An 18,293-nucleotide genomic window follows, 5' to 3' on the forward strand; every position below is an offset into this window, starting at 1 on the left:
GAGGCCTGAAAGGATATAGCTTACACTTGTTTCCTACTGGCCAATGTGGTTGGCCCCAGACCCATGGGAAAAATACATTCAAATTCACTCATATCCTTAAAATGTGGGAGAGCAGCTTTCTATGAGGACACGGTACTTGCATAAAACATTTGGGACAATGACAGAGTCTACCACAGACCAAAACAAAAGAGGTATGGGGGCACTGATGTTGGCAAAAATAAACTAAGAAAAATGAAACAAGGACTTTGCAGATAGATAGAACTACAAAAGATCATAAAGTGAGGTAACCCAGATCCAGAAAGACAAGTGTTTCATCTTCTCTCTCATTGGAGGCTCTTAGTCCAAGTCTTCAGATGTACTCACAGATCCTGGAGTGGGGGAACAATAGAGGTGAATAGCAGGGTGTAAGTGATCTGATCTGGGAAGTGTGTAACGAGTACTTAGGGAGAGAGGACAAAGAAAAATACAGAAGGAGGGTGAAATAACAGTAAGACTGAAAGAGTCATAATGAAACAGTATTAATTTATTCCCTAAAAAACTAACATTTATTATGTTTATGTATAAATACAAACATTATTTTAAATGATATTTTATTTGGGGATCCCTCCTAGAGCCAAAGACAACCTAACAAAAGCTCCAACACTAGGCATGAGAAGCCCTCTTTTGAGTTGTTTGTTGGGAGACTCTCCAACATGCATGCTATTGCTATGCCTTAGGCTGTTCTGGAGAGATGAAGAAAGTTCCTATTGCTGAAGACATCATGCCCTTCAGACACAGGGCACAGAGTCCCCTGAACGCTGCCTCACTTAGAACTAGCTTTTCATAGTACCAGAAGGCACCATGCGAGCTCCCAAAGAAGGGAAGCAACCAACAGCCCTACCTAGGTCTGACTCCTACAAAACACAACGATGATCAGCAGGCACAGCACAAATACCTGGTGGTAGCCCACAGCTCTCTAATTGCACTGAAGACCTGTTCAACAGGAGGGAAATTATTCTTGGTACTAGAAACCTAGCCAACTACCAAGGGCTGTGAAGTCATACATCTGAGAGAAGAACCTACATCCACCACTTTAACTAAACCAGCATAATCCCTAACTACATTCTAAATATTTGTCCTTATTCCCACAGGTGAGTACAGTCCTCGCTTCTCATGAAGGAAACTTCTCTTTGCAACAGAGACCATTACAGAAAACCACAACCAATCAAAATGCAGACTATGGAGACCAGTTCCAACGAATACATCTAAAAACACTCCTGTACTTTCTTAAAGCACATGGAACACTGCTGAAGAGGTGGCAGAAAGGTTGTAAGAGCTGGGGGATCAGGAGCTTGATGTGAGACTGTCTCCTGGTAATGTCAGAAGCCATACTCATAATGTCTCACCAACAAAACAGCCTAAACAAGAGATGAACAAAGACAACAACAGACATGCTAAAAGTGGGTGAGAGGAGGGATCACAAAGCCTCAACCCCTACACAAAGAACTATAAGCACTTAAAAATGCTGAGAGTGGGAGAAATAGTATTTGTCAGGGAAAAGTACACCAATTGGCTATCTAATACTAATAGCTAATGGTCAGCCTTGAAAACATAAAAGTAACTTTACATATACTGAGCAGGTTTTATTTATATTTAAAAATACATATGTATACACATGTGTGCACACAATCAATTTTAAAAGGCCATGAATCTGAAAGAGAGCAAGGAGGGGCTTATAGGAGGGACTGCCGTGGATATCGCTCTGTGTAAATAAAGTTCTGATTGGCCAGTGGCCAGGCAGGAAGGATAGTGTAGGCGCGACAAGGAAGAGGAGAAGGCTGGGAAGAGGAAGGCTGGGAGGAGACACCGCCAGCCGCTGCCATGAGAAGCAACATGTAAAGACACTGGTAAGCCACAAGCCATGTGGCAAAGTACAGATTAACAGAAATGGGTTAATTTAAGATAGAAGAAGTAGATAACAAGCAGCCTGCCACGGCCATACAGTTTGTAAACAATATAAGTTTCTGTGTGCTTTCTTGGTTGGGTCTGAGCGACTGTGGGACTGGCGGGTAAGAGATTTGTCCTGACTGGGCCAGGCAGGAAAACTCTAACTACAAGGGACTAGAGGGAGAAATGATGTAATCACATTATAATCTCAAAAAGAAAAGAAAAAAATTAAACACACACATATTCTCATTACTAGTCAAGTTGCAGCACATTTTACCCTGTCCTAGGAATATCTTTGCTGAAATACAACAGAGTATGAGAAGGCCCATTCCTCTCCTGGTCCTAGAGCAGTGGCTACTTCCCGTTCATGAAGACAGCACCGTTTACTGTGCAATCTGTGTCAGTGGGGAGGTGCAAACAGGATTACTTTTCCATCTGACTAGCTCTTCAGCTGGTGAGAACAGCGCTTATATCATGAGCCAGACTGCACTGCCGGGAGCCAGGCCAGTGGCTATGTGACGAGGCAACTCTTAGAAGAAGCCTTCATCTTTTTTGTTCTTTGCTCAGTTTGTACATACCCTACCCCTCGTCTCTTGGACTTGCCAGGTTGGGGCCTATTACCTCAGACGCTACAGTGTTGTAGACCCTGACTCTTCTCTTGAACCAGGAGTAAAGGTGAAGATAAGCCAACATTTTGAGGAATGTGAGATACACTCACTCATGTTCTGCCTTCCCTACTGGAAGGGACATGGGCCAACAAAGATCTTTTTTATAGCCAGGAAGACCAGAGGCCATGCCAGGGCTGGCTACCACTACACTACACCAATAGAATTCTAGTGCCTTTCCTTTAGAAGAAAGCAACAGGCAGGCAGGACAGCTACACTGAGAGTATGAGAGAGCTGAACTTTTCCCTCTTCTCTGGAAAGGTTGCCAACAAAGTGGATAGACAAACAGCTTGTGTACAGTTTAAAAAAACAAGGATTGGGGATTTAGCTCAGAGGTAGAGCACTTGCCTAGCAAGTGCAAGGCCCTGGGTTCGGTCCTCAGCTGGGGGGCGGGGGGGAGGGAGGGAGTTAAAAAAAAAAAAAACAAAGGAGGGGAAGGAGGAAGCAGCAGCAGCTGTACTGTCACATACAGGTTACATCATGGTGCTGACAGCTCAATCTGGACAGAAAGATTCATGAATCTAAAATGTTTCTATAAGGAACATGCGGTGAAAATCAAACCAAGCACTGGTATGGACACAAGATTGCTGGGCTAACTCTACTCCTGTAACGGAGCACAGAGTAAATACTGTTAGCTGACAGACATAGGTCTTGCAAAATAATCCTTTCTTCTCTTACCACAATATGAAAGAAACCACAGACAAGCAAAAAGGTAAGTCCAGCCACAGCAGAATAAGCTCCAACTGGCCTGAGGGCTAGTTTGTAAGCCCTGTTCCACAGAATTCTAGACTTTCTGAAGAAAATGGGAAAGGGAAATGTTATATAATAATAAAATAGTTTTTTAAAATAATGAAAACTCAAATGATGTTAGGTTCAGATGTACGCATAGACACATGCATGGACTACAGGGAGAAGGTGGCTGCACAGTGGCAGCAGGTCTGTGAGTGACTACGTTTATGTACACTAAAAAGCCGCCCACCCAACAACCCACCACATATATAAAAACAGTCTAGTTTCTTTGTCATTCACTTCCTTTCACAAACACCCACTGGACTCCATTAAGTCTGTCTGCCTGTCAACACTACTACCATGATTCTTTGTTATGAAGATAATTGGGTGGGTGGGGGGGGAGACGACGAGGACCAGGGTCTCACTGTCCTGGAACTCACTATTTAATCACAGAGATCCACCTGCCTTTGCCTCCTGAATGCTAGGATTAAAAATATGTGTCACTATGCCTGGTGTGAAGCTGATTTTAAAAACATGTTGCATGGGCTGATTTCTAGGCACTTAAAAAAATTATTTTATGTGTATGGATGTTTTGTGTGCATCTAGGTATATGTATCATCTGTGTGCTGGTGCCTTTAAAGGCCCAAAGAGGGCATCAGATCCTATGGAACTAGAGTTATAAATTTGGTGAACCACAATGTGGGTGCTGGGAACTAACTGATCCTTTGGAAGAACAGCAAGTGATCTTAACTGCCAAGCCAATCTCTCCAGCCCCTGATTTCTAGGGACTTTTAAGTGGCTCCAGGAAAGGTGAACTCTCTTCTCTCCTTGCCTCATGAACTCCCACTCTACAGGATGGGGAAGGAAGTAAAAGTAACACAGGAAGTAACACAAAATTAATGTCAGGCTTATAAAGACCGAGGTCTCAACATATAAAGCGGGAAGTAAAGAATAACCCAGTGATAGCTGACAGTGTCTAAACGTTGTTTATGGGAGGCAGCGGTGGCACTCACTTTTTAGTCCAGCACTCGGGAGGCAGAAGCAGGCAGATCTACAAAGTGAATTCTTGAACAGCCAAAGCTGTTACACTAGAAATCCCATCTTGAAAATCCAAAGTGAAATTCACAACCAATACAAACTCAGACGGTATAGGAAAAAAATCAGTTCTACACCTTCATAGATGCCTTTGATAGTCAGTGAGGCTCCTAGGTAAACAGACTTCCACACACCACTTACTTAAATAAGCCACTCAGTCAGCCATCTTCATGTACTACCAGGGAGTCCTCAGCCACTGTTCCATTTTTTTTATTGTGCAGAAAATCTAACCAAGTCAGTCTGAGAGGGATGCTAGCACTTAAACTGACACCTTCTCAGTAACTTCCAGTATGACTAGGAGCTGAATGGAATTAAACTCTACACCATTTTAAATGAGAACAGTTAAAAGCAGCCCCTCCCTCCGAAAGAAAAAGAGAAAACCCTGAACAAGAGCTACAACCTTGCAAGAAATAATGTTCCTATTTATTCGTAACCCACAAAAATCAAGTATCCCAACCCAGAAACTAGTAAGAGGGAGGATGGAAGTGGTACAGGAAAAAAGCAAGTAATGTAAGGTACGTCTCATTTCCTCTTGGGGCTTTCCCATTCATCCTTGTCTCTGTGAAAGCACAATGATAATTAATCAGCCCCTCCCTGGTGTATCTAGGTATCCAGAGGAACCTCAGGAGCGCCCAAGTTGGCAGAACCCATAATGAAGACTGCTTTCAGACTACTTTGTCTCCTGGGTCTAATTAGTAACAAAGAGTTAGGCTGGGAACATAGCTCAGTTGGTAGAGTCACATAATCTTGGCATGGTAGCACGTGCCTATACCTATAACCCTAGGACAGGGGTGGGTAGAGTCAAGAAGAGATCAGAAGTTCAAGGTTGTTCTTGGCTTCAGAAGTATCTGGGGATACACGAGCTCCAACTCCAAAACCCCAAATAAAATAAGAGGAAAAAAGTCATTCACAGATAGGAACTTTTAGCCCAAAGCAAACAAAAAACCGGGCACAGACTACCACATCTATCACACTCCAGATTAGTTTAACACTTGGTGTAGCCAACACAGTGCTACACCAAGACGCAAGGCAGAGACTGAGCACTGGGTTACTCACAGCCTGAGATCTCATTAGGACCAATGTGATACCAGGCAAGAATTCCCCAAAGGCTAAGAGACTCCAGCATCATCTAGAAAGGAAAGTAAGAAAGAGTGGAACACCACAGAGATGAAATTCCATCAGTGACACTGTAGCTATGTGGATCCACAGAAATGGTAACTCATACGGCACGTTAACATAAAAAGGGGTAACGTCAACAGTTTGCTTGCTGAACCTCTTATGTCCAAAAGATTTCAATATGTGATCACTATTTATAAAAACAACATAAATTATTGGCTAGGTCTAGAGGCAAGCGTCAAGTTTCTAGGCCAGCCTGGTCTTCAGAAACAAACAACAAAAGAGGCAGGGTTGGAGGAGGTGAAGTAGCTCAGTGGGTACAAGGGTTTACTGTACAAGCCTGACAACCTAAGTTTGATTCCCATAACCCACAGGAGGAGAACCAACTCCCAAAAGTTATCCTCTGACTTTCACATAATTACCTGCATTCCTCAACAACCCCCCAAAATAATTTTAATAAACATTTAATATTCCATACCTAATCTTGGCACTCCACACAGTACAACTCAAACTGGAGGAAATTTTTCCACTCAAAAATATGTGGTCAGGAATGAGCATGTAGATGTAGCAGTTGCTTAGAGGCATGAAGCTTTCAAATTCAAGTCCCAGGGCTGCACACATTGAACATTAGCAGTGCATGTCTGTTAATTCAGAATGCTTACTTAAAAGAAAACTATGTAGTAAGTATAAATGGGAGAAGACATTTTTGAAAACAATCTCGCTTTGGGGGAAAAAAATCATTGTTGATTTTTCTGTTACAAAACTCCTTACTAGCCAGGTGGTGGTGGCGGCAGCGCACGCCTTTAATCTCAGCTCTAGGGAGGCAGAGGCAGGTGGATCTCTGTGAGGTCAAGGTAGACGTCTACAAAGCTAGTTCTAGGACAGCCAAGACTACAGAGAAAGAAATCCTGTCTTGAGAAACCAAAAACCAGCTGCTTACTAGAGATCAGGTGGTGGTGGCACTCGCCTTTAATCCCAGCACTTGGGAGACAGAAGCAGGTGATCTTGTGAGTTCCAGGCCAGCCTGGTCTACAGACCAAGGTCCAGAACAGCCACAGAAAGAAACCCTGTCTTTGAAAAACAAATGAACTAGACAGACAGACAGGCAGGCAGGCAGACAGATAGGCAGGCAGACAGACAAAGCAAGCAAGCAAGCGAATGAATGAATGAATGAATGAATGAATGAATGAATGAATAAGGCTGTTGTGGTGTTAAAAGGACAAGGCCCAAATCCCGTTTTTTAGTCATGGCCTCATTTCATAGCCCTGGGTGGCATCAGACTCAGAGGTCCTCAGCACTAGGATTAAAGGTGAGTCACCAAGCCAGCCCTCCTTACCCTTTATGGAGGTTATTGATAAACGGTACCCCAATCTGGCCTCTAAATCATGATCCTCCTGTCTGAGCCTCCCCCAGTGTGCTAGAATTACAGGCATAGCCATTATGTTAACCCACCTCTCCGTTTTAAACTAATACTAATCCCTGGCAGTGGTGGTGGTGCACGCCTTTAATCCCAGCAGAGCCAGACAGATCTCTGTGAGTTCAAGGCCAGCCTGGTCTACAGTGCAAGATCCAGGACAGGCACCAAAGCTACACAGAGAAACCCTGTCCTGAAAAAACAAACAAACAAACGAATGAATGAATAAATGCTAAAACCTTTATGTACATTTACATTACTATATAACCACCACCCACACCACATCTCTAACTTTCTCCGTCCTGCATCCATTAAACACAAATCCCCTACTTCCCTGATTTCAGTCCCTGGCAACTAACTAACTACCTTTCTATCTCAAGAAGCTTCACTTGAGTGGAACTTCATGCTATGGAACATCCTGTATGTTGTGACTATATGTTGCTATGATTGATTGATAAATAAAACACTGATTGGCCAATAGCCATGCAGGAAGTATAGGCGGGACTAGCAGAGAAGAGAATTGGGGAAACAGAAAGGTGGAGTGGAGGAGATGCTGCCATGAGGAGCAGGGTGTAAAGTACCAGTAAGGCACGAGCCACATGGCAAAGTATAGATTAATAGAAATGGGTTAATTTAAGATAGAAGAACTAGATAGCAGGAAGCCTGCCATGGTCATACTGTTTGTAAGCAATATAAGTCTCTGTGTGTTTACTTGGTTGGGTCTGAGCGGCTGCGGGACTAGTGGATGAGACAGATTTGTCCTGACCAGGACTGGAAAAAACTTCAGTTGCAGCTCAAAACAAACAAACAAACAAACAAAAACTAAACTAAAGGATATAAAGATGTTGGTCAAAATAAAAAAAAAAATCTGTGCTACCCAGGCCTGGTAGGTAACTCATGCCTTTAATCTCAGCACCCAAGAGGCAGAGGCAGGGGCATCTCTGAGTTAAAAGCCAGCCTGCTCTACATGGCGAGTCTCAGGGTTATACGGTGATAAAGAAGTAGCTAATTTTTAAAAACTCATAGTGTGTCAGCTCAATTCTCTTCAAAGAAAAATCAGCACTGGCTTACAACAGAATTTTAGATGTGCCTTCACTAATCCTGTTATCATGCTAGATACAAAAATAGAATCTGCTCCCTTGGAGTTCACTAGTTGCCATAGAAATGGCTTCAAATCCATTAGACTTTCAGGTGAAGAAACGTACTATGGGTGGTGAAGAAGAATCAAACGTACATCCTTTTAATAATAAATGGGTGCAGTACAACCCAGAATATCCCCCTCAAAGAATGCTCACAGAAGAATCTAGGCAAATCTGACTCAAGTGGGTTGTCTTCCCCTCTTGGGCCACCATATTCTGTACCACCCGGCTTTAGTTCCGTCCTAGAGTCTGAATTACCAGAATCCACACATCTCCTTCCCTCTCCAATACAATGTTTTCATCTTTCTACTGTTTCTTCTTTGTTCTAAGACATATTTATAAAAATATACCCCCAACACTCCTACACACAAGTTCCCTCCTAGAGTTGGCTCACTGTCTATTATTGGCTAGTTTGTTAGATGTATCTACTAAAGACTTGATTTCAAACCAAAGACCAATCTTGAGGCTTTAAAAAGTATTTTTAATTCCAGCACTTGGGAAGCAGAGGCAGGAAAATCTGAGTTCAAGGCCAGCCTGCTCTACAAGGGCAAGTTCCAGGACAGCCAGGACTACAAAGAGAAACCCCCTTTTGGGGGAAGGGGATGTTCTTGGTATTGGGGTATAAAACAGATGGCAGATTACTTGTACCTTACAAAGCACCAGGTTCCATTCCCAGTACCACCAAAAGGGGAAGAAATCTTCAGTTACAGAGATAGAGGATATATACGACTACTCCAGTAGGACCTGGATGGAAAATAAGGACCATGGCACAACGAACACCATAAAAGCCCCAATCAATGAGTTGGGGTAAGGGTGCAAGCTGCTCCTGCAGTCTGTTTACAACTACCTAATCACTAACAAACAAAGATCGCTTCCGGCTCTAACGGCCTCCTCCCTACAAAAAAAAAGTTGTTTGAAAGGTAAAGAATGGGGCTGCATAGTAACTCTTGGTTAAGGCTGGTCAAGGAGCACTAGCAGGCCTGGAGATGACTTCAGTCACATATCTCTGTCTTTTGAACTGTTTATTACTAGATTAGGTTGAAAACTGGATTTCCCACTCAGCCACTCAACAAAATAACTTATTACATACTTTGTTGCACTACAAAACTTTTAAGATAGATACAAAAACATTTGTCCTCATGGCCTCACAAAGACAGGCCATCAGAAATAAAGTAGATGCTAAGAAAGGGAGAGGAGGGAGCAAAGGAATAAGAAAGCCTGGTCAGGTAAAATGGAGTTTTTGTTATGGCTTTCTCAGCTGAGGCTCTGTGGTTCTTAACCTTTTCTCATTTCCTCCATATACTACAATAAATGGAATGCCATAATCAACCTAACTTTCTGGAGCACCCCATTCACACACAAACTTATCTGAAGCTAGCTCCAGATTAACTACCTATCTTGACTATGAAGTCTTAAGCACGGCTTCCATTCTTCAACAGCCACATCACCACCTGTAAGGCTAAGGACAAACAAGAGCATCTATTACTTTGCACAAGACAATTCGTTAAGCCAAACCTACATTACAACTGTGGTGACTGCACACACATGCTGTGCTTGCTATTCTACCTACTGATTCCTCTGAAGAGTTAAGGTGTTATCTGATCTACCTGAATCCCACCCTCTGAAGCAGTTTACAATGACAGAACCCAGAGGCTAATACAGTTACATTTTCAGATATATGTAATCCCTTCTGGAGATAGGGTGTCCCCCAAATAAACACTGCAATCCTAAACACTGCGGAATGGTAGCTTCTGAACTAACCAGTCAGAATTTTCATCTCACCAGTATGTTCTATCTTTAATTAGGAAGGAAAGACAAAGAAAGAAGCCACTATGAATAAATTGATCTCACCCAGTTTACTCTCGTTTTTTAACCCCCCAAACTGAATCCTTTTTTCACTTTGAAAACTATGGACCCAACAGTGGAACTTTTATTTCTGCCAATAACAAAAGGAAAAAGTCATTCTCAACCTCAAGAGATTGGGAAGTTACGGGTGTAGAATAAAATAAATGAGGAGGGGCACTCTAATAAAGGGAAAAAAGACTCTTCACATCGTCTGAGGAAAGCTGGAAATTCTCTAGGAATTCAGGTGCTATCACTTTCCTCCATTTCAACAGAGGCATGGCATTCATCAACTGATACTTGGGGTAGGTTTATCAGTTAACATGAAGACAGAATTATAAGGAAGTTAAATTGTCTGGCAGTCATTCTGACAGCCATTTTAAACCCAACTAGTTTCAGCTAGAGCCTACTGGAGGTTTAGGCTAGTAGTTCTCAACCTTTCTAATGCTGAAACCCTTTAAGTTCTCTTCACGTTGTGGTACCCCACCACCACCATAAAATTATTTCATTGCTACTTCATAACTGTAATTTTACTGCTGTTATGAATTGTGATGCAAATATCTGATATGTAGGATATCTGATATGTAACTCCCGTGAAAGAGTCTTTTGACAACTCTCATTGGGTTGTGACCCACAGGTTGAGAACTGCTGGGTGAGACAGGAAGACAAGAGTTCAAAGAAAGGCTTAATCACATAGGCCAGTGGTTCTCAACCTTCCTAATGCTTCAACCCTTTAATACAGTTCCTTACTTTGTGATGACCCCCAACTATAAAATTATTTGTTGCTACTTTATAACTGTAATTTTGCTGTCATGAATCATAACATAAATATCTGATGTGACACCTGTGAAAGGGTCAGCACATCCAGCACTCAGCCCCCCATCGCAACAAAGCAGAGCAGGGTAGGGAAAGAATTCAGCTACAATCACCTAGAATCAGTACTCAAGGAAACACTTTGAAATAAAATCAAGAGTTTCATTTCAAAACCATCTGGGGCTGCAGACTCAGGTGACTTATCTATGCCCTGAAAGGCCTCTTTACTTCTGGAAATGATGAAACTAAGAAGCCAGTCATTAAACTAGTATACTACAGAGAAAATGGCTTGACTAAGGAAGTCACTATGGGCAAATAAAACATTTCTCTGGAGTTTAAGAAGCACAAATAAATATCCCCAAAACTGAATATTTCTAGTGTGGTATCACACAATTTTGAACTTGAGAGGACTACAGGAAGACATCTCTCTATTCACAGCTAGGTAGATATAATAACATGTACCCCTCCAAGGAGGCTTAAAAGGGAGCATATGGCCAAGACCATCTTGCTGCATGGACACCTGGGAAGCTGTGATCAACAGCTGTCCGTTGCCAATGCCAACAACTCAAGGAGGCTACTGGCAGCACTGTGCAAAATAACAGCATTCAGACCAAGCCTGCAGTCTCTAATACTTGGGAGCTTACCCTTCCCTCCTGCTTCTTGGAAAGTTAAGACTAGCTTGGGCCCTATCTAAAACAAAAAAGCAAACAACAAATACCCTTACCTCAAAATACCCACAAAAGAACAAGAACTAAAAAACAGGCCTAAAACACAGAGCTTAACTTATTAATTTCACCAGGGTGGGTGGATAGAATTCCAGATCATTTGCACCTCATAATATTGCCCCAAAACTAGAGGCCATGGGCACTACAATGTCCAGGAACAGAGAAGGTCAGTTCCCAGGACACCAGATTATAAATAAACACAGTCAAATGATAGGGGAGAGGAACAGTCAAAGGTATCAGTAAGCAACAATTCAATACCAGCTATGCTGTTTCACAAAAAGAAAATTCAGGCAAAATTTAATTGTCACAGAAGATATAAAAGCCTATAATCCTTGATAAATATAGTCATTGACCAATTCAAAACACCAATTTTAAAATATATGGTTTGGGGAAGAGTGCCATCCACACCTTTCATTGAAGCACTCAGGAGACAGAGGCAGGCATTTCTCTATGGATAGGCTAGGCTAGGCTACACAGTGAGAGCATATGACTCAGTAGTGCTAAGGACATTTTCACTGCTGTACAGTCATCATTCCTATCCTTCCTCAAAACTTATCCATCATCCAACACAAAGTCTGGGCACTAAACAGTAACTCCTCACTCCTTCTGTCCTGGAAACTGCTGTTCTATTTTTGTCTATATGACTGCACAAATATCTTCTCTGTATATTTAGAAATATATGTATGTATATGTAGAACAGCATCATTATTTGTCTACTTATATCTGGCTGTTTCCACTTGGTATAATGTGTTCAGGATCCACTCATCTTACATAACATGTGCCAATCTCCTTCAAGTCTAAATAATAATACTGTGGCTATAAGGGTATAAATACTTTTTGCGTATTTCTTCACCTTTCCTAAAGATGGACACTTAAGGTTGTTTCTGCTGTTTAATTCTGTTAAGAGGCCCTCACTATGAAGCCCAAGCTAGCCTAACACTTTTGCACCTCCATGACTACTGTAAATAGTACTATTGAGGTGGCAATGATACAAGAGGCGATAGATAGATGGATGGATAGATAGATAGATAAAGTAAGTAAAGTGTCCATTCATGACCAATAGAAATGGGTTCAACACTGAAGGTGGTAACAATTCAATTTCTCAGATTTCATGAGTTTAAGTACAGTCAAAACTTTCAAGTAGGTCATAACAAACCAAACTACCATTCATTATCTTCAAACTAATAATGATGCTCAACAAGAGAAATGTTGTAGCAAGTATTAAAAGTCCAGAGAAGTACAACTTACCCAATATGTATCTTGCCTCACAAGACTGTGGGTTTAGATTTATGACTCAGTTCCTGACCCAGGGGTAAGACTAGAAAGCAGTAGTGTGCATTACTACACAGACGGCAGCATCTAGAATACCTTTACAGTTTTTGATGCTTTGGTTCCTCTCCAGATATTTCAATAAAGGGGTCCCTGGCAAGTACCAAGTGTTGTAGTTCCCCACCTTTCTTTTGTTTGTTTTTCAAGACAGGGTTTCTCTGTATAAAAGCCCTGTCTGTCTGGGAACTAGCTTTGTAGACCAGGCTGGTCTCGAACTCATAGAGATCCACCTGCCTTGGCCTCCCGAATGCTGGGCTTAAAGACCTGTGCCACCACCACTCGGCAAGCATATTTTCAAAAAAACCTTTCCTGATGACTCTAACCTTCAAGCCATGATTCTGAACTACTGCATAATCAAGAACAATGAAGAAATAAGAGAGTGATGCTAGACGCACCAGAAATCTTCACAATTTAACTTGGCAACAATTTCCTCATAAACCAAAACTAAACATTTCTGTATTCAGCAAAACAGAGTGGATATGACTAAGTGTAATAATGTTCTCTTTCCCCACATTTCTGCAGCCATATTCTGATAAAGGCCTGACTATACAGTTCATTGAGGAAAGATCAAGTAAGTCTCTAGACTGGAGAACCACAATGCAATTCAGTGGATAAACCCTTGCATGCAGATTCTTTCTTTCTTTCTTTCTTTCTTTCTTTCTTTCTTTCTTTTTTTTTTTTTTTTTTTTTTGCCAGAGCCAAGGACCGAACCCAGGGCCTTGTTGTGCTTGCTAGGCAAGCGCTCTACCACTGAGCTAAATCCCCAACCCTGCAGATTTTTCTTAAAGCCACTGTTTTGTCCAGTCCAAAAGCAAACATAGGAATGAGAAAAGAGGAAGGCCTTTTCATTACCAGTTTTGAACAAAACTGGAACACAGCTATCTTGTTGGCTGGAAGATGAGGAGAATAGAAAAGGGGGCAGGATGATAGGACTGGTCTGGAAATCTAGTGATAATCACCCCCACCCTTTTCCTACTGTTTTTGTAGAAGCCTTCTCAATATACCAGAAACAATTAACAACCTAGAGCAGGCTTGTGTTTCCAAGAGCAGACTGAGTCAATTTTTGAGACTCCTCTGCCAGGTTCCCAGGGAAGAATGCAGCAATGACGGCTGGATGCCAGCACTAATCCAAAATGAACAAAATCACTGATCCCCTCAGAGCCCAGGGCTCTAGGGCCGGCTGATATCCAAGCTCCATGTCAGACTTAGCTACTGGCAGACTGTGGGACCCTGGTCCCTGAGTGGTGAAGTATGGCAGTCAAGAACAGAGACAGGCGGGCAAGAGGGCTCCATGCCAGAAAGGCCATTCAGTCAACAAACCAGCATGTCTAACTCCACAAACACTCAACACCATTCTTTCACCTCTGCTGTTTATATTTTCCCACTCTGCTACCAATTAGAAGTTCCAAGAAAGGGGGCAACAATCCAAGGAATTAAGCATAGAGTTAAAGCTGAACTTAGGTAGCACCTGTCAACCTCAGACAACATTTCACTGTCCAGGGAGGCCAGTGTAAGTCTAGGGTCTATAGACCGTATGCCTAACACCTCAGTGCATCCAGCATGTGGTAGGATCAGGGACACTAAGTTTCCCTATTTCTCTTGCTGAGACATTCCACATAAGATCTCTTTGAATGCACCGGCTTACCCCATCTTCTACAACCCTGCATCTGCCCTCCTTGTGATCTTCCTCAATGTTCTGAAAGTGGACAGATTGTTGTATCACATTCACAAGATTCTTAATACTGAGGAACTACACAGGCTTTTGCCCTTTGTGATCTGGAACAAGCTAGGGTGTCCTATAAATTGTGTTGAAGTCCTAACTAATCTAATAACAAAAGGAAACAAAAGAGGGAATAACTAAAAAACTTCCTTTTCAGATGCCGTAATTACCTCCTTAGAGGATACCCCCCCCCAAAAAAAAACCCCAACAAAAACAGTTATAGAACTAAAAGCAAAGTTGCAGGTACAAGGTTAACGTGAAAATACTTGCTTTCTTACAGACCAACAACAAACTGAAATTTTAAATTACAAGCACTCAACTATATCTTCCATTCTGTACTACTGTGGTCTTCTCTAACTCCATCTCCTAGCTGACATGGAAGTGACAATACTAAGTGAGGGCCTGGCAGGTCGGAAGCCCCCAACGTGTTGTCTAACTCTGAGAAGCTAATGACTGCTCCATTCTAAGATCCACCTGTTTCTCTGGCTGACTAAGTGAATAACCATTGTTGCACCTGTGCACTCTTGACAGCGGATGCCATCACAGATGAAATGCTTCTAAATTAGCAAGACCTTTGTACAGACCGTGGTACAAACCATGGCCTTTTGTGTTCCTGAGAAGTTATTTTGGCACAAGAAGAGAATTTTCTATCACCAGTCTTATATTTTTCTTTTTTAAAATTTATTTTATATGTATGCGTTTTTTGCTTGCCTATGGGGTCAGAAGAGGGCATCAGACTCCCCTGGATTGAAGCTACTGACAGTTGTGAGGTCATTTGAGTACTCAGAACTGAATCCATGTACTCTGCAAGAACAGCAAGTACTCTTAACCATTTAGCCACCTCCCCAAGCCCACTAATCTTATATATGAATTAAACAAGCCAGGTAGGTGGTGGAACACACCTTTAATCTCAGCACTCAGGAGGGAGAGGCAGGTGGTCTGGTCTACAGAGCCAGTTCCAAGACAGCTAGGGGTACACAGAGAAACCCTGTCTTGGGAAAAAGCAAAACAAGAATTACACAAAATAGGGGTTGGGGATTTAGCTCAGTGGTAGAGCGCTTGCCTAGCAAGCGCCAAGGCCCATCTTCAGCTCAAAAAAAAAAAAAAAAAACTAGCCATGGTAGTTATGTAAAACTGTATCAGAAGTTTTTTTAAGTCTTTCCCCCTTGCTAATACATAAATTAGTAACTCTCTAACTATGAAAGTTAATTAATTAGTCCTCCACTTTGACAAGAGAATACCATGGTAGTGTCTGGTTTAGTCTCTTTATCACACCCTCAAATGTCAAGAAGGGAATGTGGAGAGATGGCTGAGTGAGGGAAGAACTCTTGCTGACAAGCACAAAACTGAATTTCACCTTTTTTCAGATGGGTGCAGGAAAGAAGATATGTAACTACAAACTTAAAAGTTTCGCTAACAACTTGTTAACTAAACCATTGTCATAATATACATACTATTGCAAGGAAAGCAGATCCATGGGAAGAATGACAATCATTTATCCATTCCATGGGAAGAATGACAATCATTTATCCATTGTAAAATAACCCAACAGTTACCTGAAGGGGGGGCAGGGGGGGCGGGCCCCGGCTTGAGGTGGGGATATATGTTAGCTGTAACCTCAGCACTAGGGATATGGAGGCAGGAAGTTAAGGAGTTTGAGGCTATACTAGCTACATAAGACTCTGTCCAAAAAGCAAACACACACAAACAAGAAAATACAACATTAAGAATTAGCACAGATTAATTTCCTGGGATGAGCTCAAGATGGCTCAGAGGTTAAGAGCACTGGCTTTCAGAAAACCTGGGTTCCCAGCATCCACATATCAGCTCAAATCTCTAACTCCTTTTCAAGGGGATCCAGCACCCTCTTACCTCTTCAGACACCAGACATACACATATATACATGGGGTACAGAGTCGTATATACATGGAGGCAAATACTGATAAAAGAAAAATAGGTCTTTATTTTTAAAAAATTTCCTGGAATCCCAGTACTTGGGTAATTGCTGGTACATCCTGATGTCTCTTTGTCTATACCCTTTAAGTACTACAGTTAACAGCCTACTTCTGACACAAAGTCCTTCCTCAGTTACAGTAACACCACAGTAATGCAGAAATGCACATCTGAGGCACACAAACACACTTGATGTGGTGACTGTACCCTGAGTGTCTGACATCCACACTTCACAGAAATTAGGCAAGGCTCTCCCATTGTAGGCAGGAGAGAGGCCCTTCTGGTCAAGTGCTATTTATTTGTGGTCTATCATTTGTCTTAAGATAGAAGGCCCTATCTATCATTCTATTAGTAAGACGATCACTATACAATAAATGGATACAGGCCCCTCTTTACATTTTAAAAAGAATTCTTGGGGCTAGAGAGATGGCTCAGAGGCTAAGAGCACTAACTGTTCTTCCAGAGGTCCTGAGTTCAATTCCCAGCATCCACATGGTGGCTCACAACCATCTATAATCAGATCTGGTGTCCTCTTTTGGCATATAGACAGAACACTGTATGTGTAATAAATAATTAAGCCTTTTAAAAATAAGAAAGGTGCTTTCTTTTGGCATATAGACAGAACACTGTATGTGTAATAAATAATTAAGCCTTTTAAAAATAAGAAAGGTGCTCACTTCGTCAGCACATATACTAAAATTGGAAAGATACAGAGAAGATGAGCATGAACCCTGCGTAAGGATGGCACAAATTAGTGAAGCGTTCCATATTTTTTTTAGGTGTTTTCTTTCTTTTTTTTTTTTTTTGGTTTTGTTTTGTTTTTGTTTTTTTGAGGCAGGGTTTCTCTGTGTAGCTTTGTGCCTTCTTCCCTGGAATTCACTTGACAGCCCAGTTGGCCTCAAATTCACAGAGATCTGCCTGGCTCTGCCTCCCGAGTGCTGGGATTAAAGGTGTGAGCCACCACCGCCCGGCCTCCATATTTTTTTTTTAAATACATTGTAATATTTCTTCAAATAAAGGGCTTCTATAAAGCACACAAAAAAAGAATTCTCTAATTTAGACTAACGCTCACTCAAGGTTGCTGTGGATATCGCTCTGTATAAATAAAATGCTGTTTGGCCAGTGGCCAGGCAGGAAGTATAGGAGGGACAAGAGAGAAGAAAATTCTGGGAAGCAGAAGGCTGGGGCAGGGAGACACCGCCAGCTGCTGCCATGAGAAGCAACATGTAAAGACACTGGTAAGCCACAAGCCATGTGGCAAAGTATAGACTAACAGAAATGGGCTAAATATAAGAGTAAGAGCTAGACAATGGTAGGCCTGAGCTAATGGCCAAGCAGTTTAAATAATATAAGTGTCTGTATGATTATTTTATACGTGGGTTGTGGGACTGCGGGGGCTTGGTGGAACCTGGAGAGAAGCTATCCAACTACAAATGGCGCCCAATGTGGGGCAAGAGTTTCCACCTAAAACCTGAAAAAAAAAATCTAAACGGAGCTAAAAACAGCTTCCTAGTTGTCTCTCTCAAGTAATTGGCAGCCTGCAGGTTTGAGCTACTATGGCAGGTTCCTGGCGTTGTGTGTCTGACCTGCAGTGTGGCGGAAATGAAGAATCTACATGCGGCACTTTACTCTGCTGCATGGTAGATTTAGCCTTTGCTAGTTAAAAAAAAAAAAAAAAGTTTCTGGGCTATGCACTGCTTTGATAGAACTGCTTCTAATAGTCGATGGTACTCATGGCTCCAGACCCAGAGCTGGCAGTAAACTGTAACACTGCCATGTTGGGAAGCTGAGGTGGACAGACAGAGCCAGCAGCCACAGCGGTGTTTC

General features: G+C 42.0%; 1 protein-coding gene and 1 non-coding gene across 7 annotated transcripts in view; one reads left to right on the forward strand and one right to left on the reverse strand.

Annotated features, from left to right (window-relative positions):
* Nucleotides 1–18,293, reverse strand: part of Brd4 (bromodomain containing 4) — an 82,757-nt gene that overhangs the window by 39,481 nt on the left and 24,983 nt on the right. The window lies entirely within an intron of this gene.
* Nucleotides 17,136–17,240, forward strand: LOC118572070. The gene has a single exon (XR_004943445.1). It is a non-coding gene; the product is annotated as a U6 spliceosomal RNA (small nuclear RNA).

Source organism: Onychomys torridus, chromosome 21 (genome assembly GCF_903995425.1).
Source record: "Onychomys torridus chromosome 21, mOncTor1.1, whole genome shotgun sequence".
Lineage (NCBI taxonomy): Eukaryota > Metazoa > Chordata > Mammalia > Rodentia > Cricetidae > Onychomys > Onychomys torridus.